Source organism: Heterocephalus glaber, unplaced genomic scaffold (assembly GCF_053883595.1).
Source record: "Heterocephalus glaber isolate CG9 unplaced genomic scaffold, H.glaber_assembly_v1.0 deba00001550, whole genome shotgun sequence".
Taxonomy (NCBI): Eukaryota; Metazoa; Chordata; class Mammalia; order Rodentia; family Bathyergidae; genus Heterocephalus; species Heterocephalus glaber.
In genome coordinates, this window is record NW_028258343.1 from 3621521 (window position 1) to 3649256 (window position 27736).

Genomic DNA, 27736 nt, shown 5'->3' on the forward strand with positions numbered 1-27736 from the left:
GATCCAATCAAGAGATGCAGTAAACAGGCAATGGATGGGGCTGCTACCTGCCTAACAAAGGTTATTGTTCTACAGTAAACGTTCCGTAAGTATAAGGAGTACACTTGAAATTCACAATGACAAGCGTAGTGCATTCATAAGCCAGTACCTTAGGCATTTATAAGCATCATTAAGTGTTATGCACTGTAACTAACTGCGTGGGCAATGCAGTGGGTTTGTTACACCAGGATCACCACAAAGATGGAATGCACTGTGCCATGACCTAATAGTGGCCATGGTGTTACTAAGCAATAGAAGATTTCCAGCTCCATTATAACCCTATGGAACCACTGTATTTGTGGCCCAATGTTGACCAAAATGTCTCATGACTGTACTACAAATAGGTACCACTGGAATGTTGCCTTTCTCCTGAACTTTGAAGTCACATGTCCATCTCTAACTGGATATTGCATAGGAAACTGAATTTCGCCAAGCCCAGTCAAACACTTCATTTCCCCTGTGTCCTTCTCCTGGTTACACCTCCATCTATAGATCACTCAAAGGAGCAAGATCTGAGGAAGGTCTAATAGGACCACATAGGGTGGAGACACACAGAAGAGAGTCTGGAGAAACTGAGACTTGAACATGCGAAGATTCAGACTAATGTTCACAGAATTGATTAGCCACAGACTCATGGACAAATTTCCAAAGTGTTCTAAGTGAGAAAGAGATTGGATTGGGCATCAGAAGCATGCTGCCATGACTGAAATGTGTTGCCCATTCTGTGCCTTCACAGGAGAACTTGGCTGGAAAAGAGCACTCAGCCATTCTAAGGAGCCTAACTTTCTCTGAAGAATTGATGATTCACAGGAGCCTTTAACATGGACCTGGTAATGCTACTTTCTCTTTAGTAAATTAGCTCTCCTGCTTTCCTAGACTATTGTTACATATGCTCACTGCTGTCCTCAAATCTCCAACACTTTCTTCCCATCCTTGCTGACTTTATTGAGAAATGGAGGAGGAGGGCCTGGCAGAGTCCCCAGGGCTGTTGGTGGGTGTGGCAGTCAGGGACTGTTGTTGTGGGTGGAGCCAGGATCTCACCATAGTAACCACAGCACTGTAATTCCCCTCCTGGCCTGCCTTGCAGTCTCCTTGAGGGAGAGCTCTGAATGTCAAGGATCCATTGCTAATGAAAATGATTAGAAACATTTTCCAGCATGGCAGACCAACTAAAAATTTATTGATTGATTATGTTGGGGACCAATGGAAGATGGAAGATTATGAAAGGTAGATTTTTCTCTATATTTCTTTAACTGTGAATTAAGTGGGAAAGAGACAAGACCTCAAATTTCATTTTATAATAAGGCAGAAAAATGAACAAAGATACCGTCTAACAATCTACAGCTCTTCTCTCTTTCCCTGTTCTGTTATTGTTTTATGTATTCTATGTTTTCTTGTCCATCTGCCTGTTAATCTCTTTGTAATAACTGGTTAAAGTACTTGCAGCTGCTTCAATAAAAATTTTTGAGTGGAAAGAGAAGAGAGAGAGACAAAGAGAGAGGGAGGGAGGGAGGAAGGAAGGAAGGAAGGACAGAGAAAGAGAAAGCAAAGATCCAAAGGCTACCCACTGGGGCTTCCTGTGACCTAGGGAAAACTCTCGCTCCCCTCTGAGGCTAGCCCTTCCCAGGGCCGACAACGATCCAGCCACTCTTCCCCACCTAGGATACTCTTCCTCCAGTCCCTTCCCCTCAATCCTCACCCTTGTTTTGCTCCCTAGTGAATCACTCTGCAAGCATGCAGTCATGTTATTTCAATTTTCTTTTAAAAATCTGGTTTGACTTGCACTCCTTTGTTTTCCTTTTCCTTTACAGAAAAAACAATTCTTGAAAGAGTGGTCTGTTATCACTGTCTTCTTTGTCCTCCTACATCGCGACCTCTTGTGAATATGTTCCTGTCAAGTTTCAGTCCTCGAACTTCACTGAAACCACTGTTAGCAACATCACAACACCTAGAACTTTGCCAATCCAGTCATCTTTGTCCATCTTCCCTTTTGTGATCATAAGCAACCTTTGAGTACGCTGGTCACTGTCTCTTCACTGGGACACGTTCTGTACCCAGCTTCCAGGGTCCACAAACGCCTGGGCTTCCCACTCCAACCCTTGCTCCCCCTCAGGTCTTCCCTAGCTCCTGTCCACCTTCCTCCTCCTCACTGGGTGTGCCCTGTGCTCCTTCCTTGAGCTACTACTTTAGTCTCTCAAAGTTCATTCCCTTAGTGAGCTCAGCCATTTCACGGCCCCATATCTACAAAGCTGTGGGTGACAGCTCTCTCTTGATGTGTGACAGAAGTTAAAATTTAATGTGCCCCAAATGCAACTCTTGAATTCAGCATGAAACTGGCTCTTCCTTCAATCATCTCCTTCTCAATGAGAGAAAACCACTACTTCTTAAATATAGCAATTTTATTCTTCTAGTTACCTATGTCAAAACTTGGAATCATCATTGATTTCTCTCTTCTTTGGGGGATTCACATCCAATTCCTAAGCAAATCACGTAAACTCCATTCACCCAGAAGGTGACCACTGTTTACCATCTCCTCTCACCACCCTGTGTGAGCCCCGATTTCTCCTCTGGACTATTTCTTTTCAAGGCATCAATCACAACAAGCCTGTTAAAAGCAATGAGCTTTTTCCATCCAAAAGTCCCATTGTGATATGCATGTTTCTCTTTATATATTCAATAAAAACATTTTAGAAGTTATGTAATGGTTTCCCATCTTATTAAAAATTAAAAGCAATTTCTCTATACTCTTTCTAGTCCTACTGTACCGTGTGTAACCTCTGAATTTATTTTCTACTCTATTTGCCCTCATTCATTCAGCTCCAGCCCCATGAACCACCTGCATTGTGCCAGGCCCAGCTCTGGGCCTCAGGACCTTTGTACCTGCAGTTCTTTCTGCCAAGAGCTGTTTCCCCAGCTATCACTGTTGAGCTCCTCACGTCCTTCAGATCTTTATTCACAATGCATCCTCTTGCTGAGAATTTCTTTGTCCTTTCGGTCTATCATTCCAACACTTTCCTCCTTGACATTTTGCATTCCCTTCTCCAATTTTTTCTTCAGTCATACTCATTGTTATCCTTTATAGTACAGAGTGCCTTATTTTTCTGGCCCATAATTATCTCCCCTACCAGAATAGGAGCATGAGGAAAGATATATTTGGCTGTCTGCTTCATTGCTATGTACCCAGCAAAGCCATTTGCAATCATAGTGAACACTCATTTCAATAGCACTCAGTATTTGCAATTTATGAGTCAAACTACTCAGTGCCACTTCAGGTGACACACACAAAAAGAGGACACGATGTGGCCATCAAGGCAGAGACTAAGTGATGCAGCCACAAGCTAAGGGACAACCACTGGGTCCCCTAGCATCCTCAGTTACAGCTGCTGTTACAAATACAGTGTCTATAGCAACAGATCAACATAACCCATTCATCTGGCAAACGCATAATTTTTGATTCTATGAGAAGAGAGAACAAAAATGAAGTTGGCCCTTTCTTGGCAATGACAGGGGTACATATTCACTTCCCTCTGGGATATGTTAAGTCTCCTGGTTTCCATGAACCCCACTCCTTCACAGTCTATATAATATTTTGTTGTTCAATGAAAAAAATACAGCAAATGTTTAAATGAAAATATTTATTGCAGTGAAAGATGCATTGCGATGAGTCCCCCTCAAAATAGTCCCCCTCTTAACACACTTATCTGATTGTTCTTGCCATTGTCTGAAGCAATTCTGGAAGTCCTCTTTCCTGAGTGTCTTTACCTGTGCAGTCCGGGCTATCCCGATGTTCAAAATCAATTCAAAACATTTACCTTTCATAGTCACTTTAACTTTGAGGGAGAGCCAGAAGTCTCCAGTGCAGATTTCAGTGAATAAGGTGGATGAGGGAATACCCTAACAGAGATTGCAGTCAAAAGTGAGGTGTGACACAGAGCATTATCGTGATGGAGAATTAAACTGCTCACCCACTTCTCAGGCTCTTTTCTACAGACATCATTTCTTAAATGCTCTAATAAGCCCTTATAATGTTGAGAGTCCACAGCAGTATTGCTGGATAAAAACTCAGCCCACAAAATTTGATCAAGGTTAAAAAACGCAACCAACCTCACCTTGATATTGGATGATGTTTAGGTCTGTGGTGTCCTTCAGAAGCTGCAGGTGCTCATAGCTGGGGCTTCTGAAAGGTGACTGGGTCATGGGGATAGCTGGCTTGGATCGTGACACAGCTGACCTGCTGTTGGGAGGTGGGGCCTGCTCAGAAGAGGGGGGTCTCTGGGGCTGTGGCCTGGATGGGTGCATCTCCCTCCTCAGCTCCTCTTTTCTCTCTGCTTCCTTGCCACCATGATGTGAACAGCTGCCCTCCATGCCAAGCCCTTCCACAGTGCTGGCAGACCAGAGATTGTAACCATGAGCCAAAATAAACTTCTCCTCCTTTAATTTGAGGGTGTAGGATTTTTGTCCCAGTGAAGAAAGTGACTGAGACAGGTAATTGACATGTTTTTTCCAACAAAAGGAACTGTGTTTTCCACTGAGAACTCTGAACCTTGGTTTCAGGATCATAACCATACTCCAAAGTTTCACCTCCAGTTATGACAGTTCTTTAAAAGCTAGAATCTGAAGAGGTGTGATTGTACAACTTCAATGAAATTGACAACGTTTCACGTTAATTCACTGTTCATGAGCCAGGATTTATGGCAGATCTTAAACACACCTTCTGTCAACCATAGCTCACAACTGGCTGGCTGTACTGAGCAAGGTGAAACTTGTCACATACCATTACTAAGATTTGATGATCCATTTCTCCTAGATTCCTACCTTTTGATGGACAGCCCTCAACAGCACATTCACCATATTTTTTTTTATCACACTGTGTATTTTGGATGACATACTGCATATTGGACTTGTTAAGAAGAAAGTGGCAGATGCCATGGATGCCTAATGAGCTGTTCCAGTTTAGAAGATACAGGCAGCAAGGACTCAAGGGCCTGGCATACAAGATGATATTTAGTGATCTGGAGGCCAAGGAATTGCTGGAACAACCTCTAAGATAAAGGATTAGTTGTAGCTCATATATCCTACCATAAAGAAAGAAGCACTGTACTGGTCTGATATATATCTTTCAATTTTGGAGCCACTGATCCCATTTTGGGAATACAATGAGCTCAGTTAAAGCTCTTCATATTGAAATTTACTTTTCACATACAAAAAAATCTGTCAATATCTAATGATACAGCAGATATGAGATTTAAATCTCTTGCACACTGTTGGTGAGTGTATGAATTAGGCAATTTGGAAAGCTTTTGCTACTATTTTGTAAAGGTCTTTGACTTTGCTTTTCCTCTCCCAGTAAGGCATCAGGCACTAATAGAAACATGCAGAAAATGTCACTTGCACTTCTTATAGCAACAAAGGAAATAGAACATATGAATTAAACGTGGTATATTTATACAATATAATAAGTCAAATTAATGGGTTTCAGCTTGGCAGCAATATGTATAAATATTAGTAGCATAACACTGAATGAAAATGTAGGTTTTCAGATATAAGTTATAAAGTTAAAAAGTGGACAATATAATTTTTAAGACTACACATAGATGTAGGAAGAGCATTAAAATCACCCAATAAGATTCAAGATAGTGCTGACATGGCTTGAAGAGGCAGCAGGAGTGCAGGAGGACAGGATGGAGAAGAGCTACACTGGTCCACAGACGTTTCTGACAAAATTCTAGCTTCCGCATTGAGTAGCAGGTTCAAGTGTTTCTTCTGTTATTCAATACATGGAAACACAGATACAAGTAAGAGAAAGCCTGGTATGGAATGGAGATAAGGGCATGTCTTGAGCTAGGCACTGAGCTTGTTCTTCTTCTGTGTGCAATGAAGTCACTTCTTTGGGTGAAATGGCTCTCTCTAGAAACTCCAAGGACTAGTTAACCCACTCTTAACCCAAAGGCAGTGTAAGTTTCCATAGCTGGCATGGAGCAGGATGCTAAAGACTGAGACCCAGCACAAGTGGAGTTGGAAATGTCCGGAGCCTCAGTTAATATTTTACTTACTGATATCAGAAGTTCACTATCAAAACAAAGCATGGTCATAAGATTGTTAGGTTTACTTGAATTTCTCAGCAAATATTAACACTAAAATTGATTTTACAACATTTAGGAAAGAAGATAGATGGAAGAAATCTATTCATACAAAAAATGTTATCCAGTGTTGTTAATGATAATTGCTTTCTTTTGCCACTGCAAGATGAGTAAAAATATGTATACTTTTATCTCCTCAACATTACTTTAAATAGTCCTGAAAAATTCTATTGGGACAAACTTTTTCTTTAGCTCGTGTGGTCATAAAAATTAATATCCTACCATTAATACTATAAACTTTTAATACTATAGACTTTTTTGCAAAATACTTTTGTCTTTTCATGTATTATTCAAAGTTAGGAATAGACCACTCTCCAATAAGTAGGTATTCCATCAACATAAATATTTTGTTTTTCTGACATTAAGTAAAAAAATTTGAAGAACTAGACATAATTTTTAAAAAATCCAATTGTACAAAATAAAACAAAAATTCTCCTTCAAACAATGTTGGTTCGAAGAAGTCCTAGGACCGAGTCTCTTAAGGAAGTAAAAATGTCTATGCAAGCTAAGAAATAATCTGTTTATATTTGGGTCATGTTTGTAGAAGTCATGATTTTATCAAGCCTGTGAGAATTTGTCCTCTCTCAAGCACAATGTCCCTCTTAGACCTGCAGGAATTGGTACAAAGGGACGCAATCCCTTCACATGTTGCACTTTATTCTCTTGTCACAGTTAAAGCAATATTTATTTTCCTTCTCCTTGCTGCTTGCAGGCCTGTAGTAAATCAAAAAAGTAAACTCTCAGGTTCATTGTGTAAGGGGCTTACTTCTAGGCCTCTACAGTTGCCACAGTAACTAATTAGAAATTTGCATCTCTAAGAGAATTATTTAATGCCTATGTGTAAGCTCTTTTATTCTTTGGGGCTTGGCCTTTTGCTAGGAAGCTCCTGGTAGACATTGGGCCTCTAGGTCATACTGTACAAGCTCTGAACGTAGGTGGCCCTGGTTTCCTTTTTTTTTCTGGATGATTCATACCCAGGGAAGAAAGCGTCTTGCCAGATCTTTGTTGAATGGTGGGCATCTGAAAGGCTACCCTTGATTCATTTAGGCGCCATTTGTTTTAGCCTGTAACTTCTTCCCTACCGCTCATTAGCTAACTCTTGTGTAATTGAGTCATGCATGTTAAACTGGTAGGGCTGAGTTATGCCAACCAACCCACTGAGAGGGATCCCTCATTAACATGGCTGCGAAGCCTTAGAAGACAACTTTGTCAAAATACAGAATATTTTGCAGACTTGGGCAACGTGGAATAGGAATAGGAATAGGAAGAGGAAGAGGAAGAGAACAGTTTTCCTGAAGAGCTTTGTTTTCTAAAGCCTAAATCTGAACTTCCCCCATCATAGAAAAGAGAACCCCTGTTGAGGTGAAAAGACAAACAGAAGGGAACCAGAAGCGATTTGGGGTTTCTTTGTTGTTGTTGTTGTTGTTGTTTTTTAGAAGCAACTTGTTTTGGAACTGAGAGGGCACTGACTACCTTCAGAGTGCCATCCTGTGCTGCCTACACATGTGGGAGACACAACCTGGGATACAAAGGAGGGCAATGAGTTTAGTCCTTACCAATTCCTGACTCACTACTCTTTTTTCTGTTGTTGTTTTGTTTTGTTTGTTTGACTCACTACTCTTTTAAAAATGAGAGAACCTCTGAGTTTACTGCAGCCAAAGGACACAACAAATACAGGTTCCAAGAAGACATTGAAACCAGCAATCAAGAACATATTCAACACATCCACATTCATTGCAGTGTTATTCACCATAGCCCAAAGATGTGACAACCCAAGCATCCAATGGTGCATTGGCAGATGCATGGATAAACCAGATGCAGTCCATGCATATAATAGAACATTTTTCAGCCTTAAAAAAGAAGAAAATTTTCATACCTGCTACAACAGGATGAATCTTGACATTAAGTGATATTAAATAACCCACCAACAAAAAGACAAATCCCGTATGATTCCATTTATGTGAGTAACATAGAGGAATCAAATTCAAAGAAACAAAACGTAGATTGGTGGTTGGGAGGGGCTGGGGAAGAGAGGTGAGTGGAGATTGTTCAAGAGGAATCGAGTTTCCATTTTGGAAGATGAAAAAGTACAGGAGATTGGTCGCATAACAATATGGATATACTTAAAAATATTACAGAAGTATATACTTAAACATGATTAAAATGATGACTTTTGTGTACTTTTGAGTGGTGCTGGGGATGGAATCCAGGGCCTTTCCCATGCTAGGTAAGTGTTATAGCACTGAACTACATCTTCAGCTCTTTTTACTTTGAGACAGGGTCTTGCTAAATTGTTCAAGCTGGCTTTGAACTTGTGGTCCTCCTGCTTCAGCTTCCTGAATTGCTGGGATTACAGAAGGGAGCCCCCAAGTCTGGCTCTATTATATGTATTTTACCATAATTTTTAAAAAATTAGACTCAATGGAAAAATGGGCTTAGCTCTTTTCTAAAGAGGATAAAAGACAGGTGTTCACAACAGTGTCCTCCAAAGAAAACCACGCTAGGTTTGCTTATTGCAAAGGAAAGCAGAAATGGGCCAGAAAGGTTCTAGCTTCCCTGTGATGGGTATAGGGGACAGCTTGTGGGTGGAGATACTACCATTGGGCCCTTCCTGTCACTGCCCAGCTGCAGCACATCCGAGGAAAGGAATATTTTAAATACAATCTTGCACAAGTGTTGAGGACAAGAGACTTCATCCTCTAGTCAATGATTATATTTTAAAAAGCCAGGCACAGTGGTGCACACCTGTAGTCCTAGCTATTCAGAAGACTGAGGCAGGAAGATCTCAAGTTCAAGGCCAGTCCGGACTAAATAGCAAGACCCATTCACAAAAGACAAACAGTTTTTTGATCAGATAATACTTTTACCTCTTTTTCTTTTCTTTTAAAGTGTGAACAGAAAGTCTTACTGTTAGAATGATTTTCTACAATGTCTAGTTCTATCTTGCCACTATTTCTGAGGCTCATGGCGGCCAATTCGCTGTTAGGAAATGTCAGTAATCTATACATTTTAAATGTAAAACTATCCTATTTCAATTTCTCTGTTTATAAAAAGTCTTTCTGGTAAGCTTAAAGAGTATGTCTCTGGTCTCAGTGGGGTTTTTTTCTTGAAGTTTAAAACTATGAATGTCTTCCTAATATGAATGGCTTTGAGTTATTTCTTCTGCTCTAGGGACTAACAGAGTGCTTAGCACATTGACACCCTCAGTGCACCCTACTTTATTCAACCAGAATTACATTTATTTTTTAAGTGAATTCTTATCATGAGTCCACATTTCAAATAAATTTCTGCAGAATGCCACTAGCTTCGCCATTTCACTTTTGTATTCATTTCTAGCCCACTCAAAATTTTGACTCAACAATTAATTTATTGAGTTTACTGGTGTATTTTCTAAAAGTGTGTAATGATTCCATGAAAAGCAAACATAAATACCACATATATCTGTATAAAAAATACTTTATGTTTTTAAGTAGCCGAGTGGTAGACCATGTGGTTGGCATATGTAACATCCTGGGTTCAGTCCCTGGTACTAAAAAAAAGAGAGAAAGGAAAAAAATATATCATAATTGTATAGACTATGTTTTTGTTTATTTATTTATTTTTGGTTTGTTTGTTTGCTTGCTTGCTTGTTTTAAGACAGGACCTTGCTATGTAGTCCAGGCTGGCCTTGAACTCTCTATGAAGCAGAGGGTGGTCTTGAACTTGTGGTGATCCTCCTGCCTCAGCCTCCCAAGTGCTAGGATTATAGGTATGTGCCACCATGCTCAGTTTAGGCTGTTTTTCAGATGTGGCTCTTCATACTATTCTTGGTAGAAGTGTCCCAAATTAATGGCTGACCATTTGGTTTCAATTAACGGACCTAGTTGTGAGCTGATAATCGAGGGTTAGTCCTGCAGGGATAGATCTGTTTTGCTAAACTCACAGTTGCTCATTAACACCTACATGTTGGGAGCCCCTCAGGTAGAAGAAAGAATTGAATACTGCTAACTGATAATTAGGAAAGATACATTAAATCTGGATTATCAAAAGCAAGCATAAAAACATAAAATATATCACTCCAAATAAAATCAACAAAAATGCAGCAAAACACTTTCTAGAGGTAAGTGGTTCATTCACTAATTCTGTTGCTCAGCATCTTCATCCACAGACCGCTTGCCTTGACTCTCTTCATGCCCCACACATGTACATTTCTGTCATGGGCAGAAATTTCTGTCATGGAATGCCTTTCCTCCTAGAGCTCTTTTCCCTCCTGGATTATTTGCCATGCTACTTTTTATATTCCTGCATATCCCTGCTCTGTACTGTTTATCTCTTTGTTGTATCCACCATAGGATTTGACATAATATTTTGCAAATAGGAGACGTTTGACATAAATCTATTGGTTATGCTTGTGTGTGTATCTGAATTTTTTCATACAGTATTTGTTATATTCGTCAACAAGGCTACTTAGACATTGCTAGACTGAGAAATTAACACATCTGTAATTATTTATACTGACAACTGTTGAAAGATTTTGCTTCCAGAAAATAAGGCCATGCAAAAATTGTTCATAAATATTTGGCGAGGTTGGCTGAATTATCTCAGTTGCATAGAAATGAATAGTTTAGTAAATGGATTTGATCAAAGAGAGGAAAGTTCCAGCCTGGGGTTCTCTGCTAGCATAGAAGAGCAAAATAAAGCAAGTGAAGCTTGCATCTGTGAAAATATGTAGTATCTTCTGTATTGAGATAGCAAATATCTGATATAAAGAAGAGTCACTGCTTTGCCAGTGCCTATGGGAAAACACATATTCTTACACATTACTGATTGGTGAGTGTGGGACTGCATAACTCTGTAATCATAAAACTCCCTAACCCTAGCCCCAACTGTGATTGAATGTGAGTAAATAGATAAAGATGCTTGTTAGTTCCAGGACACTAGATAAGATCTGTATCAGCCATGAGGTCCCAAAGTAAATTATTCAACTCTTTGTTCGAAAACTGATGTTCAGGACACCGCTATCTATAGAACAATCTACAAAACATCTGCTGACCATCAGTACATGTCAGGCTAATTAACATACAAATGTAAGACCACTAACCTTTGTTCCCTCTTCTGTAAATTTCGCCTGTTAACTTCCCTGCAACCTCCTATAAAAAGAGCCTCGGACTCTGGGCTGATCGCCTCTCTAAACTACTTTGCTTTGGGAGTGCCGTCTGGTCAGACTAAGGTCTGTTTTACTTTCCAACTTGTCCGATGTGTTCCTCAGAGCGTTTGGTAGGGCCCTTGGTCTTACATTCTGGAGGCACCGCCGGGATCCCTGGGTGTGCTTCACTACAGTCAGCTCCTCAGAGCGTTTGGTAAGGCCAGGGGTCTTACAGTGAGTAAGTGGTACTTTCAGCCAGGCAATTTGATTGTATCTATCAAAATTACAAAACCACATACCCTTCTACCCATTACATTTGTTCCTAAGAACACATTCACTAGCTATGAGATATAGCACCTGTACAAAATGGCATATAGTCGAAACTCCTTGTTGCTCTGTTATTTCTAATGGCAAGTTGAAAAAATACCTAAAAGTACATCAGTAGGGGGCTAGCTAAATGAATTATGTTACATACTTGTATTGGAACCCCACGCAGCTGTGAAAAAGTGAGGCCATTGTTTAATATAGACACAGGCAATCGCCAAGATTTATTATTAAGGAACAGAATCACCAAGTACAGAATACACTATAGTGTACATTATGAGATACCATTTGTGTAAAAATAGAAAGAAGATATATATTATTTTGTTGAATATGCATAAACAATTTCTAAAGAAAAATGCAAAAAATTGGATGCATTGGTTACCTCTGGAGACCAGGTTGGTGAGCAAGGAGGGCAAGAGGCATTTATTCAGTTAACTTTAAAAAGTAGTTTATTGAGGTGAAATTCATTAACATAGAATTAACCATTATAAAGTGTGCAAATCAGTGGCATTTACTGTGTTTCCAGTGTGGGCAACAGTTGTTTCTACCTAGTTCCAAAACATTTCCTCAACTGCACTATAGGGAATGAAAATGGAGACTTTACAGTAAGACCCCTGCAGTGGGTCTACAGTCTTCTATGAGGCACTACAACACAAGCTGTTAAGAGTAAAGAAATAAATGAAACTTAGAGAGAACTGGGTCTTAGGGCTGATCAATGCTCCTCTGGGCAGCAAAGACAAAGGGTGCCAAGAGCACCCAGTATTTATTCATTATAAGTTGATTACACCTGTGGCAAGGTGAGTAAGGTATGCCTTGAAGACATCTAGTGACACAGTATGAAATGTCAGGAAGCACCTGGCTGGAAGCATCTGGTGATGGCTGATATGCAGACAGGGAGGGCTGATATGCAGATAGAGATGGCTGATAGGCAAACAGGGATGTAAAGGGGGAAGGCATGCTTAGCTTGCCTGGAGAGATCAAAGGGTGCTGAGACTGGGTTGCAATTAACCTTAGTCTGCTAATAGTGGGCGGAGTAGTCTCCTACACTGCACAATGAAACTTACTCATTAAGCAATTTCTCCCCATTACCCCTCCTCCAACCCCAGCAACCACCAACCTTTGATTTTTCTCTATGCAATTATTCATTCTGGATAATTCACATAAATAAATCATATAATATGTGACCTTTACTGACTGGTTTCTATCACTCAGGAGAATGTTTTCAAGGTCATTTATTTATTTATTTTTGCTATGCTGGTAATCAATTTATTTATAGTTTTGTTAAAGTATTACATATGCAAAAGCTAAAAATTTTATGCAGAAGGCTGGGGCAGGAAGATTGTCAGGAGTTCAAGGCCAGTCTGGGCTACATAGTGAGTTCAAGGCTAGCCTAAACTACATAGCAAAAAACATTTTGAACAAGACTTCTGAAGAAAGAGAAAAATACCCTTTCCTGTACATCTGATAATCCTTTGTAAGGTCTTTCTTATCATCATAACAACACACACAGATATAGGGAGGGCTTGTTTGAAGAAATCATTTTTGTCTTGAGCAATTTTGCCATTGAAGTACAGGTACTTGATAGTGCACTCCTGTTACTTCACTGTGAACCTTAGCAGTGTGTGAAATTTGGCTCCTAAGCTGAGGAAGGGCCTTTATCATCTTTGGTACCAACACTTTATATTTAACATAGTTGATCAGGAAAATATCACTATTACATAGATCCCACCTGGCAAACCGTGGGGGACCCTGAGAAGGGGATTTCTGTCATAGCAAAGGAAATGTGGGAAGCAGGAGAGCAATGCTGAAAAGATTGTAACCAAACCACTTTCACCCCCAAGCCCTGTCATTTAGGTGGAGATTCTAGAATAATCCCTCAATTCCAATCATGGCCCCTTTTAATACCTACAGCATGGTAGTGGAGAAGGTGCTTGAAGTCGACCAGGCTAATCTCTAACCACCTTTAGGAATGTTCTCCCATGGGGACAGTTGATCACTGAGCAGATGCTTAAATGCCTGTCTTGACAGGGGCTCATGACACAAAGGTTATTGTGCTCAGCTGATGCCAACTCTGCCTGGAACTTCCCCGGTTTCTGCCACAGAAGTTCTATGTAAATGAATTTGCTGTGTAAATGGGAAGCTTCTTCCTGTAAAGCAAGCAGGGAGGGCTGGTCCAGCCAAGGGCCATGAGAGCCAGGGGAGGTATCCTGGAAGAGCTAGGGGATAGAAGATGGACCACATTTCCAAAGTCAAGGAGAGACCAGAAGAGAGTCTGAAGGTCTGCAACTCCAATGCACACAGCATGGCCTCTGACCAGTGTATCATTTCTAACATATTCATCTGTATTTCGGCCATGACTTTTGGATCCTCAGTTCATGGCCATGGTCATCACATGACAAGGAGTCACTGTGCTTGGTTAAGAGAGTTATAACAAGCTCAAAGATGTCCTGCAGGAATATTTATCTTGGAGCAATGTGTGTGATCATTATGACAACACCTGGAGTCAAGGAAACCACAGAGGAGCCAGTGAGCATTTCAGGTGTGAGAGAAGAACTGGAGTTGAGTCGGGCCGGAGAGGACAGGGAAGATGCAGAGCTGTAGGGAGAAAACCAGGCAGGAAGTGACTGGCACAAGGCTAAGGAGGTGCAGAGAAAGAATTACCTGCTGCATTGCTTCTCAAGCTGGAAAGCAGATCAGAATCATGCGGGGAGGATTGTCTAAAAATCCTGATGCCTGGACCACCTCCTCAAGGACACAATTTAATCAGCTAAACATGGGGACTTGATAAGGGTAATTTTTCAAAGCTCCGGAGGGCAGCAAGGGTTGAAAATCATCAACTTAAAGTTTTGGGGGTGGTTCATTGGGCTTTTTTTGTGGTACTAAGGATTGAACCCAGAGGCTTTAACCTGAGCTACATCCTCAGCATTTTTTTTTTTTTTCCCCTCCTCACTAAGTCACTAAATTGCCCAGGCTGGGCTCAAACTTGTGATCCTCCAGTCTCAGCCTCCCAGAGTCCTGGGATCACAGTAGTGTGCCACCAAGCCCTGCTTGGGGTGTTTTTAGAAGATATGTTTTCTTTTTCAAAAGGGCAGTTATCTTAGTGATGGAAACTTTATCCTGCAGCAATGCCCAGGGATTCCAGAAGAACCAATGATTGAGAGTATTGGCCCTTTGTGATGTCTAGTATTTGAGACTCGGCTACCCCTCCTCCAAAATTCCCTAGTTGTTGAACATTTCAAATCAACCAATCATCTCACAGGCATATGCTTTGGATCTGAAATGTCCCCCCAGAGACTCATATTGAGGCCTTGATCTCCAGTGCAGCGATGCTCAGAGGGGGCCTTGGAAGGTGACTGGATCATGAGGGATCCATAGATTAAGGGGCTGTTAGGACACTGGATCTCGGTGTAGGAAGTAGGGAGAGGGCAGGGTGCCTTTGAAGGGTATATTTTTTCCCCGGTCCATCTCCCTAACCCCCACTCCTGTCCATCATGAGATGAGCAGCTTTCCACCCCCACACCCTTCCACCGCATTCCAGCTCAAACAGGCCCAGAAACAATGGAGCTAGATGACCATGGGCTGAAAACTCTGAAATCATAAGCTGTTAAGGTTATTTCTAGATGTCCCTCCAAAACCTTATGCAGTCATAGGTGGGGCCTTCACGAGGTGATTGGATCATGGAGGAGTGATACTCATCAGTGGGTTCCTTTATAAATGTGATGCTGATCGGAAGAGGTGGGTCACTGGGGTCTTCACCTGGAAGTTAAAGTTCCCTTCCAGCTCCTTCCTTCCTGACTCCTCTCTGGTTCCCTGCAACCACGCTGTGAGCAGCTCTGGTGGGCTCCCCTCCACCATGCACCTCTGTCATGCACCCCTGCCTTGCAGCCAGCAGACTATGGACTGAAACCTCCTCAAACACTGAGCCCAAATAAACCTCTCGTCCTTTACATCTTGAGCATCAGGTTTTGTGTCCCAGCAACAAGAAAAGTGTTGCTTTTCTTGACATGAGGCAAAATAAATCTTTCCTCCTTAAGATGTTTTCTCAGAAATTTTGTCATAGCAACAAAAAGCTGACTAATACATCATCCCATAGAATGTACCCTCTTTTATCCTATAAGATATGTTTTTATTCTCATCTTACAGGTGATGGAACTGAGAATTCAAGAGTCCTGATAAGAGCTTGGATCACCCCCATCACTTTGTCTTTGACCATCCCATCCGGGTGTGTTTGCTTCCATACCCAGAGGCAACTCACAGTGGAAAGTAAAGTCCACCTCTTGACCTTTCCCAACATCTGATCCAGGGGATTTTGCCTTTTCTACCAGGAGACATCTGACTCATTTCTCACACTCAAGTTTCTACCAAGAGTTCTCAGAACATGCAGCAGAAATCATTAGTGAACTTCCACTGAGATGTTTAAAAATGTTTTTTTCTTTTTCTTTTCTTTTCTTTTTTTTTTTTTTTTTTTTTGGTACCAGGGATCGAACTCAGGTCCTTGCACTTGCGGGGCAGACAGCAGAACCACTGAGCTAAATCCCTGGCCCAAAAAATGTTTTTTTCTAAAGGATTGGTCTAGTACATTTGAGATGAGTAACAGAGAGAAAATAAGTATTATAGATTCTAAAAGAAATTTATAATGGAAGTTTTACATCTTTGTAGGGTAATTTTGAGGAATGATTTTCTCCCTTACAATATACAATACTCCACAAATGTAAAATATTCACATTTATATTTTTAGAAATTATAGCACAGTTATTAGAGTTTCATTCTGCAGCTGGTGAGATAAAGTTCTGTATCTGAAGATACTTAAAAATAGCAAAGAAACACAAAATTAGCTAAGATAAAAGATATGAGCATCATTAGAAAAATATAGATCACATCTAAGTCATTGTCATGATTCCAGAATCTAGTACGTTCCAGGTCTCTTCATTATCCTTAGTAAAATAGAGACGTTTGGAAGGCATTTGGCTTTCCCAGATGATAGTATTCCATTTAGCTTTCAACATTCTGTGGAGCCACAAAGTCCTTCAGGATTCCACTTTTAGGAGTCTGCTAATCATCGCTGATGCAGCCGGGAGACCTTCCAGTGAAACTTGGACACATGGGGCTAAGTCAGAGAATCATCTGTGCCTTTCCTGTCTAAGCAAGGAGTTTCAGTTTCCTCTTTTCCAACTTTACTCTCCCTTCTTCTGTGATGACTGGCTTTTTAAAAACTTCAGGAACCCTAATTAACCCATGGAGGTGTTGGAATATTAATGTGAGACAAATATAAAATAATAAACAACCACCGCAGTAAGACAAAAGCAAACTCCCTTAGTTCCATCCACTTTGTGTGTACAGAAGAAATTATACCACTCCTCCTTATAAATAAGGGGTTTGCAATGTGTCACTCCTTTTCTGCAGGGGCGGGGATGCTTATTGATGCTGCATCTGTTTTTGTCAGAGCATCAGCTAATGGAGAAAGTTAATTGTGTTGGTTGTAAGGCCACCTGTCACACACATGCCTCATTTCCATACTAATGGTCCAGCAGTGGCAGGCAGTGTGCTGTCTGCAGTAACAGCTACTGCCTCTTTGGAAACGTGGGCCAAATGTGCCTATGCAGCAACTGTAGGCCTCTGCACGAATGCCACTAGTATTGTGTTGAGCAGGGCTCAGATTAACCCCCTACTGACAGCTTCAAGCTAGACGTGCAGTAAAGAGGCTGCTGTAAATGCCGCTTGGAAGTAAGGACAGAGTCCCTGTGAAATTCCTGGTAGAGACAACTCTGGGACTTCAGAGATCTAGAAGACAATTCTCTATGTGGCCACCATAGCCCACATGGGGACTAGGAGGAAAGGAATCTGCCATACTCAACTTCTTTAAGAACGGCCTCTGTATTATTTCACTATAGTGTTGAGTCTTCTTTTCCATGAGCATTTTCACCATCTTTCTTTCCTTTTTGAATCAATACACATCCAGAGGAAAATCTACAGTTATCACCCTCATCCACAAGACCAAGGTCAGTTTGAGAGCTCTGGATCATAAGAATTCCAGTTGTCCCTGAAATGGCCAAAAGCAGCCCTGAATCCAGCCTATAAGGATTGCACTGTCACTGTCAGCAGCACTACTCCACCTAGCTGTACTTTTACAAATCGTTTGAATGTCAGGCATAGTTGAGGAATCAATGGCCCCTGAGAAGAGGTTGATGAATATTTTAGTGGGAAACTATTAGATGCAATTTGAGAGAGTTGAAGTCCCCTCAATGAAGCCAGCCAATAAAACAGACAGCTATTTCTTCCTGGCTTCTAACCCTGAGATATAGGAAAATTCCATGTTCAGTTTCTTTGGGATCCTTTGTATATGGCTTTCTGTGACCTTACACAGCCATCGTAAAGGGATTTGGGGCCCAGTGCCAAATGCTGCAGTGCTGACTGCTCTTAGAGGGATGGGGAACACATGAGGCAGGCAGCTTACATTTTTAAATGGCCAATTTTGATAGAATTGATTATTATTTTAGGCTGGGCTCTCTCTGTTCTTATATCGACATAAATTTTGAGTGGATGCAGTAGTCATTTGGAGAAGCAGTTCAAAGTCAGGAAGGAAGTAGATCCGGTCACACAGCAAGTAAAATGTCCTGAGCTGGGACACTGTCTCTGGGATAAAAAAAAAAAAAAGTCATTGCTGCTGTCTTGTGACAGAGCCCTAAGGAAGCTCAGGAGGCCAGGCTGTGGGAGGTACAGAGTTCAAGGGCAACCCTGCCCCAAAGCTCAAAGGATACTGAGAGCTCTATTTCTGTCAACTCTGATTTCAACACATTATAGGGTTTTCACACAGCAATAAAGAAGGAGGGAGTTTGGTCACAGTGAGGACCCAGTACAGATTCCATAGAAAAGCTTGGTGGCTGGAGGCACCATAAATCCACACAGGCCACCGATGCTGCCCTTGGATGATTCTGGATGTCCTGAATTGACAACTCGACTCCCCACCATAACTATTTCCAGAGATTACCACTTTCCTTCAGCTCCCACTAGAAGACAGCTTCACTTTGTATTTCGCAGAGAAGATGGGATGCCATAAACTTTCTCCCAACCTTTGCCTCCAAGCTACTAGAGCAAGCAGACCCACACCCATGGCTATCTGTTTGTCAGGTTCTTATCTCGGGAAACAAAGGATGACTTTCTTACTTCCCCTTCCTTTGTCCTCCTCCTCCCTCCCCCTCTCCCTTTTTATCCTTTGCTGTCTTCCTTCTACACCATATATGTATGTGCACATATGTGTACACTCACACACACATGCACACATGCATGGCATGCATGACACATCGGGTATTAACACTCTTGGGCAAGTACCAATTTGGTAAATCATCTCATCTTCTCTCAGAAATTGACAGGAGAGGCATATAAATTGATTAGCAATCACAGTTGTCTCACACATCCACATCCAGGAAGAAGGATATGGCAACAGTGAGGAAAGACGACTTAGAGACTGTAAAGTTTGGGTAAAGTTCTGAAAAATTTGAGAAGGACAAAAGAGAAGAAAAGTTCAAGCAAACGAAACTGTATATATAAACACACTTGGGTTCACTGGTAGAGAAGAAAGCCAATGTGGAAAAGTAGAGGCTAGAGAAGTAGCCAGAGGGTAGTCACAAAGGCTTCATGTGATAAACCAATGGAGCTGAATTCTTCCTTTAAAAGGTTTACAGATATATTGAGGGATTTGGAGGGGTAGGGTGGGGCCATCGTAGGGATTGAAGCAAGGGTCTTATACATGCCAGGCAAGCACTCTGTCACTCAGTGTACCCTTAATGTTATTGTTTGGATCCAAAAATGTTCTCCTGAAGGCTCATGTGTTCAAAGGCAAGGCTTTGGGGAGATGATTAGATTTTGGGGCACTAACCTTATCCATGGAATCATCCACTGCTAAGTTCATAGCTGAACGTGCTGTTAAGAGGCAGGACCTGGTTGGAGGAAATAGGTCACAGTGCTATAAACTGGAAGGTATATTCTTATCCCCAGTCCTGTCCCTTCTCTCTGGCTCTTCTCCTGTGCTCAGTTTCCTGGCTGCTGTGACGTGAGTGGCAGTCCTCCGCCATTCCCTTCCACCATGTTTCTGCTTGAGAACCATGAGCTCCTTTTTAAAGTTGTGTGTGTCCAATATTTTGTCCCAGTGATGAAAAGTTGACTGATACACCCAGCTCCTACACTGAGGGATTAAAAGTAGGGAAATGAAGTGGTAGCAATGTGGGGGTGAGGAGGGGACAGCGCTGTAGTCAGAGATGAGTCATTGCAGCATCCACATGAGGAGGCTTGAAGAATGGCTGTAGAAGGAGAGGAGAGAAGACCAGTATAAAGCAGTGGAATTGTCAGGCCTTGCTGGCAGATGCTGGAGGAAGAGAGTGTGGAGAGGATTAAATCGACTGCCAAGGACAACTCTGTAGATGGTCCTAACATTTTGAGACTATAGGAGTCAGAAAAATTTTAAGGTAAAGAAGCTTTATTTTGATTGGCTCATGTGGAACTTAAAGTACGTGTATGCAAGTGAATCTGTTCAGCAAACTGATTGCTATAGAAGCAGAGTGGGTGGCCTGGGAATCCTCTGGAACAGTGATGGTGGAAGCCATTGTGCATGGGGTCACTGAAGACAAGTGTGTGGCTGAGGTGCACCCAGGGCCAAGGACAGCTCTGGGTAGTCCTGATGGTGAAGGAGGAAGAGGTGAATGAAGAGATGGGGAAGGAGAATGAAAAGAAATGGTGAGAAGACTCTAGGAGTATCAGGAAAGAAGAATTCCCTCAAGGCAAAAGGGAAAGAAAGTTCTCAGAGGCAAATAGTAGCCAAGAGTGTCAAACATTATATAGAGTCTCAGTGAAATAAAATGTGGAAGGTGACTGTTATGGTTTATATCCAGAGCCCCAAGGCCTCATAGGCTTATAGGTGGGGCTTTCAGAAGGTGATTGGATTATGGGGGTGCTAGAGCTGACTTGCCATTAGGACACAGGATCTGGTCAGAAGAGGCAGATCACTGAGGGCATGACCTGGAAGGGTTTATCTCCCTCCCCAGCTCTTCCATTCTCTCTCTGCTTTGCTGGCCACCATGAGGTGAGCAGCTTTCCTCAGGTCAGGCTCTCCCATCCTGCAGTTTCTATGCTTGAGCTTGTAAAACGTGGACTGAAGCTTCCAAGATGTGAGCCAAAATAACCTCTTAAATTGTAGTGTGGGTATTTTGTCCCAGTGATGAGGAAAATGACCCCTGAATCTTTCAACATGTAAGCTAGTGGGGAAGGATGGATCATAGAAGCTACCTGGTGGTGCATGGGAGATGAGAGCAGGAAAGCATCAGCCTAACTCTGCAATGTCTATTCTGGTCTGGCACCTAGTGGTTGCTCAATAAGATTGTTACCTAAGTGACTGAGTGAATCTCCTTCTCTGGAACCAGCATCTTCTCAATCACTTAACATTCCCACATTTTACTAGTTCTTCTTTGCAGTGCTTCCACTGTCTGCCCTCTCTTCTCTAGCTCCACTGTGGCCTCCCTAAGTTTTATTTTCTCTTGCTCCAAAAGCCATTAAAAGATAATCTTCATTTCTTCCTTTTCTATGCTTAACATTATTGTCAAATTAACTACCACCATCCTTCTGCCAAAATCCCTCATTGTGTCAAATTTTTGTATGTATGCATGCATTTGTGTACATATATGTAGTGTGGTGCTGAAGATTGAAGCCAGGGCCCCCTGCATGCTAGGCAACAGCTCTTCCACTAAGTTACACCCAAAGCCCCAAGTTCTTGTTAATTAAAATAACTTCCAGTGTTAGGTTTGGGTTTTTTTTAACAAGATGCTGGTAAGGTGTAACCATTGATTGAGGGTTCTTTTGCTCAATTTGGATAGAAATCACAAACAAGCAACGTGCACCTCCCTTAGACTTAGCAGCTCTGAGCTTTGAATACCAGGAGCTCTCAGCTCCCCAAGTGACCAGTTTTCCTTACTGCTGTCCTGAAAGTTGGAGCCAGCAGCTACTGGTGACTCTCTGGAGCCCTTCCAGCAGCCAGACCCAGTGGCACTGGCAGCTCTCTATCCCTCTCCACTCTTCTTAGGTTCCAGCCATTCTTGGGGCAAGTAGTCCTCGCTAGTATCATCTCTGACTGCTGCTAGCAACCTTGGTGCCAGCTGTCCTCAGTGTCACCAGCCCTGGCTTCTATCCACTTTCAGTGCCAGATGACTTGAGTATTACCGGCTCTTTGTGCAACAAGCTCAGCCTAGTCTACTTAAGATAGAAATCAAGTAGAAGATAAAACTACCCCAAAGAGGCTTTATTAGCCCTTATGCTACACCATAAGGGGGAGCAGTACATAGGTTGAGTCAATTTGGGTGAAAGAAAGGCTGCTTATATAAACAAAGAGTGGGCTTATACATGTGCACAGTGTCCTGACAGATAACCACAGTTCTGCTTAGTCATGCCAAACTGCACAGGCATACTGGACCCTCCTGTCCCAGCCAGGCGAGGGCCAGAATGGAAATTTCTGATGCAGCTGTTGAGTCATCCAGAGAGGTTCCAGGGCCATATCTTCTGGTCCCCTTGTGAGGCATCCAAAGCTTTCATAGCCAAAGCAAATTTCCTGGAGCAGTTGAAAGGCATTTGGGATAGCCACAGCTGTCAAAGATGGAAGAAAGAAAACCAAAAATAAAGTCTGGGGAGTGTTGCACCCTCCTTTACTGTCTTATGAGAGAAAAACAATCAGAAGTAAGAAAGGGGTCTACATTAAAACTGCTGACTTGAGGCCAGGGATTTAGCTCAGTGGTTCCACCACTTGCCTTGCAAATGCAAGGACCTGAGTTCATTCCCTGGTACAAAAACAAAAAAATTGCTGACTTGTTGTTTAGGTCAGAAGGTACAAACCTAGGCTAGAAGAAAAGAATGTTCTTGGGGTATTAATGGATGGTTAAGGAGCTACCTGACTTCTAGTGTTGGGGGAAGACAGGCCAGGAATGGGGAAAAACTCCAAGGCCACCTGCTGGCCAGGACATTGACTCCTGTTTTGTCTGAGATTGATATTCAGGACTTTCAAAAATCTAGCCCAACCTATGCATCCGAAGAGAATTTTTACTTTTTTAAAGCCTGAAGCCAATTCTGCTATCAAATTTGACCATTCCCAGAGCACTCCCAGTGATTTATAGGCAATTTGCTGAGGCTCATTCAAGATTCTAAAATATCTTTCTGCCCCATCTGAAAACCTTATCCACCCTCAAAAACATGGCTCATATGTAATGTTCCTTCATTCCTTTGAACTTGTAGACATTTTATGTGCCACTCTTTTGTTCTCCATCTAGTTTTGCACTGAATTTGAGGTGGTTTTCTATATTGAGTACATGCTTTATTTCCTTTTTTAGAATGTAAGCTGCTTATGTATAGGGAAGTAATTTTATCAAGGTGTTTTCAAAAACCAATAAAAAGAGTAAAGGTAGAAAGTGAAAATTCCTTTGTTGCAAATTGGTAGATGTAAGGGCTTACTTGCTATACTTAGAATAAAACCCTGTGTTCTGCCACTTACTACATAGCATTGGGCTTGTGATCCTCAGCCCTCAGATGGAATAAGCACACCTGCTCTGCTCATCTCTTGATTTTTTTTTTTCTTTTTTCTTTTTTGGTACCGGGGATCAAACTCGGGTCCTTGCGCTTGCGCAGCAAGCAGCGAAACCGCTGAGCCGCTGAACCGTCCGAAATCCCCGGACCTCATCTCTTGATTTGTTGAGAACTGCATTAGGCACCTCTATCTGCAAAGGTCTTGCCAGCTGGTGGATGTTGTGCATTTGAATGCATGTGTTGGTCAGGAAAGCATTTTCTCTCGTGGTGATGTGTGCCTGTTTTACAAAGGGGTCGTTTATGTTAGCCTCTGAGACAGCTTACTACCCTTGAGGAAAACTAAGGAAAAAATTGGCAACCTGGGCTCTAAAGATGACTCGCTGCAGAAGGTGCTCCTTAACTCCTAGCAGGTTGCTACTCTCAGAGGTCAAACGCTGGTGCTTCCCTTCAAGAGTTTCCAAAAGGAAGCCCCTGGAAGGTTGTCCCAGGCTATGCCCACAGGCCTCTGCATGGATTATAGTGGTTGAGTGTTTTTGCATAAATGTTACAGCATTCTCCTAGTTGGGAGGAGATTGAGAGACAGAAGATTAGTCATTGAGGGAGAATAAGATGCCAACAGTCATATTCAGTAAATAATTATACTGTTGCTGCTATAAGCATAATATATTGCCTTACACAGGTTTATTCAAAGTGACCATAAGTTCAATCAAATAAACAGTCAAATACACACTGCTTTAATTGCTGCATTTTTGCTTCTTAATTTCACTTAGGTAGCAAATTTTTCTTGTGTTACAAAGGTGAAAATCATTCCTCAGATTATTAATGCACTTTTAAAGGAAAGTCAGTCCTCTCTTCCCTTCCCCAATATATGCCTTTCATTAATATTCAACAATTTTCAGTAGGATGATGGTGCCCATCATATATCCAACACTCACTAAATATTTTAATGAGTTGGTTGAGATAGCTCTGGTCATAAGAAAATATCACACTGAGTTCATCTCCCCTAGCAAACACTTTTAAAAACAAAATACTAGGAAAGCTATAGAGATGTGTGCAAAGTGCCAAGTACAAGGGTACTCATTGCAGTACTGTTATAGAAAAAGATTAGCAACAATCTAAACACCTGTCAATGGGAACTGGTTATATAAGTATACCCATAATTAGGACACTGTGCACAGCAGGGCGTGGTGGCCTATGCCTATAATCCCAGCTGGCAAATCACTGTGAGTTTAAGGCCAGCCTAGGCTACATAGCAAGACCTTGTCTCAGCGCCCCTGTAACAATTAAAAATAAAATAGCAAACTGTGCAGTTTGCACTGAACTATCCACATCATATAGAGAGCTCTCAAGATACTTCGTTAAGTGAATAAAGCAAGATAGGGGATAATGTATATAGTAGGCCAACATTTGTTTAAAAAAAGTATGCATACATAAATGTGCTTTGTAAATTCATAAACTATCTCTGGAAAGATAAAGAGAAAAATATACCAAGGCTGTACCTCTGGGAAGTGGAACTGGTTGTCTGGGGACAGTTCAGTGGGATGATTTATTTTATACTTTATAAAAATGTTTATCTTTTGAATTTTTACTATGTGCATATAATCCCTTTCAGAAATTAGTACAAATAGGAGAGAAAAGGAACTGTAGTACTACTGCAGGGGCAGGAAGGGCTAGAAGTGTGCATACTGAAGGCACATCACATGGAAGACCCTGGGCCAACGGCTCCACATGTGTTAGTACTGATTTTTTCCTACAACAGTACCATGAGGAGGATTAAGTACTTTTCCCAGTGACCTACAGTTAATATGAAGTGGAGGCAATGGTGCGCTGGTAAAATTTTAACACCCAAAACCAGGTGTATATATCCAGCATGAATGTTGATTGATATTTTTGTTTGTGATGATGAATCAGGCAGAAATGAAATACCACAGGTACATGTTGGAATTTCATTTCCTCTGTCAGTGCCATGAGCCATCTCATGGGTTGGATAATGGTTTTTGAATGACGAATGAATGCTTTCTCAACTTTTTCCTGTGCTGTTTACAATGTATCAGATATAGCAATGACACAATTTTGTATTCAATCTGCAATACTAACATTCTCCCCCAAACTTTTTAAAGTTTAAGCAATCAACAAAACAATAAGTCAACTCTCAATGTGTAGGCTTTGCCTGTCTGTAGTTTAAATCCTCCCACCATGGCCAATTTTAGGCTACTATCTCAGGGAACACTCACTGGGGAGAAGATGTGGAATAATCCATATGATCTAGGGCTTCCATCTCATAGATTCAAACATGTAAATAACTCCAAGAGCATAGGTAACAGTAATAGGGTTGGAAAATGATGGCATTTCAATATATAGTGCCTTTATTTTAATATAATTTTGTAAGTCTATAGAAGTTCACTTTAATAAAGTTATGTTTAATGGTAAGTTTTCAAAGTCCTGGAAAATATAACAATTAGGTCTCACTGTACAAACCAGATGGTCTGGGTGGAGTCAGTGCAGACCCCAGCTCTTTCTGACTTCATGGTCTGGGCCTTGGGTCACTTTCCCACATTCTGGTGTTCACAAATAGTCACGAAGCCCTAAAGAGTCTCACTGTTCTGAGCTGTCTCTCCCTCCATTCCCATAGTCACGAGCAGGAGAATGTGAGAAAAGCACAACCTCTTCCTGATGACTTCCTGAGCCACAAAGCTCCCAAGTTACCTAGGAGAAAGTTAAGTGTGCGAATCCTACCCTTTTGTTGGTCCCTCCCAGGAAGATGTCCACGAGTGAGATCTGCAGTGGGTCAGTGGCCAGGACAGCGCGAATTAGAGAGAAGTCAGAGGTCTTGGAAGAAACACACTGGAAGGCCAGGCTCTCAGTAACGGGAAGTGATGAAAAACAAACCCTCTACCATTTACCTTGATTATCTTTCAGTTTTGTTAGAATTATTCTAGTTAATACTTTTGGTGTGGAAATAGGTCTTTTTTTAATCTTGGCTTTTTTTTTTAATCTTACCTGCAGAACCCATTTATGTAATAATTGTGAAGTTGTATTTGACACTAAGGAATATTTAATACATTTTTATCTGTAGCCTTAATAGTGTTTTCTTGCCCAAGGTGGGATTTTTAACAAGTCATATGGACATTTTGTATTCTTATGCCTTCAAAACTTAAGAATGCAGAGTGCGTGTGGCTGTTAATGCACACAGGTCTGAGGTCACAGCTGGTGCTGATGCCTGCAGTCCCTGTATCCAAGGAAGGTAAGTCTCAAAGCTTCAGTGTTGGCTTCTCCTACCTTGGGCTGTTGGAAGGTGAAATGGAATAGCATATCCTTATCTTGAACACAGATCCAGACTCAGAAACGCTACTCTTATTACTACCCACCACCCCCAGGCTGGGTAGATGTTTCAAATGTAGTCTAGAAGCGCAGAATTAACTTTCACCACTCCTGTTTAAGATTTCTGTTAATAGTGCTTGTCCAAATGTCATTTGGGGGAGAAAATATATGATCATTGGGACTTTATCACATAGTCTATCTGGAATAAGGTCTTTTATTTAGCTATTTTTTGAGACAAGGTCTTGCTATGAAGTTCAGGCTGGCCTTGAACTCACTACATAGCCCAGACTGGGTTTGAACTCGCTGGAATTCTGCCACAGCCTCCCTAGTGCTTAGATTACAGGAGAGCACCATAAAGCCTAGCTGTTTACTTTATTACATTAGATCATTGATGTTTAATTTTTACAATCTATCTGATTTCCTATTTAATTTAGTTGGCAAAATCATCTCCTCTGTATGGCTTACCAGATCTACCTTTACTTAGTTGGCAAACATGTGGTGAGTGCTGTAGGCTGGATCCATGCTAGGTGCTCAAGAAAGTCATAGAAGGGTTGCCAGACTTAGCATATAAAAATACTGCACAGGATATCACGGGACTAAAAAAAAGTATTAATTGTGTATTTGAAATTCATATCCACTGGGGCATCTGCTTTGCATCTGGCAGCCTAGGACATGATCTTTGTCTTCATATGGTTTTGCACCAAGCTAAGGACACAGTCAAGGGTCCATCGAGTGACTGCAGCATGGAGTGGTGAAAGTTACCAGCAAGGCCAAGGTGCACACAAATGTGGCATCTGCTCTGAGGTGACCATGGGAGTTAGCTCAGGGGCTTCTCCACCCAGGAAGTTTTGTGGAGGTGCTGAGACAGAGAGTAGCTTGGTGACTTTGTCAGACTGCTGCCTAACTGAACCACTGACAGAAGGAGAGAGGGAGGGCTCCCAGAGTGGCCCAGCTGGATCTCCAGCCCTGGGTTCCTAGGGTTTTCCCTATTCTTCCAGCCCTTTGACGCTAGCCTGGGCACATTTAGTTCCTTACAAGGAGAAATAGTCCAAAGAACAGTAAACAGTAAATCCCAAAGGAGTAAGCATATAACTGGGGATTCTGCACTTTTAGAGATAAGGTAATTAGGAGATGACAGAGTTGATTTAGTGAGGAAAATATCATACTGTCAAAGTTTCCCTTGAGTCTCTTAGAACATCCACCAGAACTTCTCGTGATGGGAACTGGGAGG

The 27736-nt window shown here is 41.6% G+C and overlaps 1 long non-coding RNA gene across 1 annotated transcript in view; it reads left to right on the top strand.

Moving 5' to 3' along the window:
• The first annotated feature begins 1107 nt into the window (after positions 1-1107).
• The window catches only part of LOC147824207 (uncharacterized), a 36898-nt gene continuing 10269 nt past the window's right edge, over positions 1108-27736 (top strand). The window contains exon 1 of the long non-coding RNA XR_015442485.1: positions 1108-1266. This is a non-coding gene — a long non-coding RNA (uncharacterized LOC147824207). The remainder of the gene's footprint in view (positions 1267-27736) is intronic.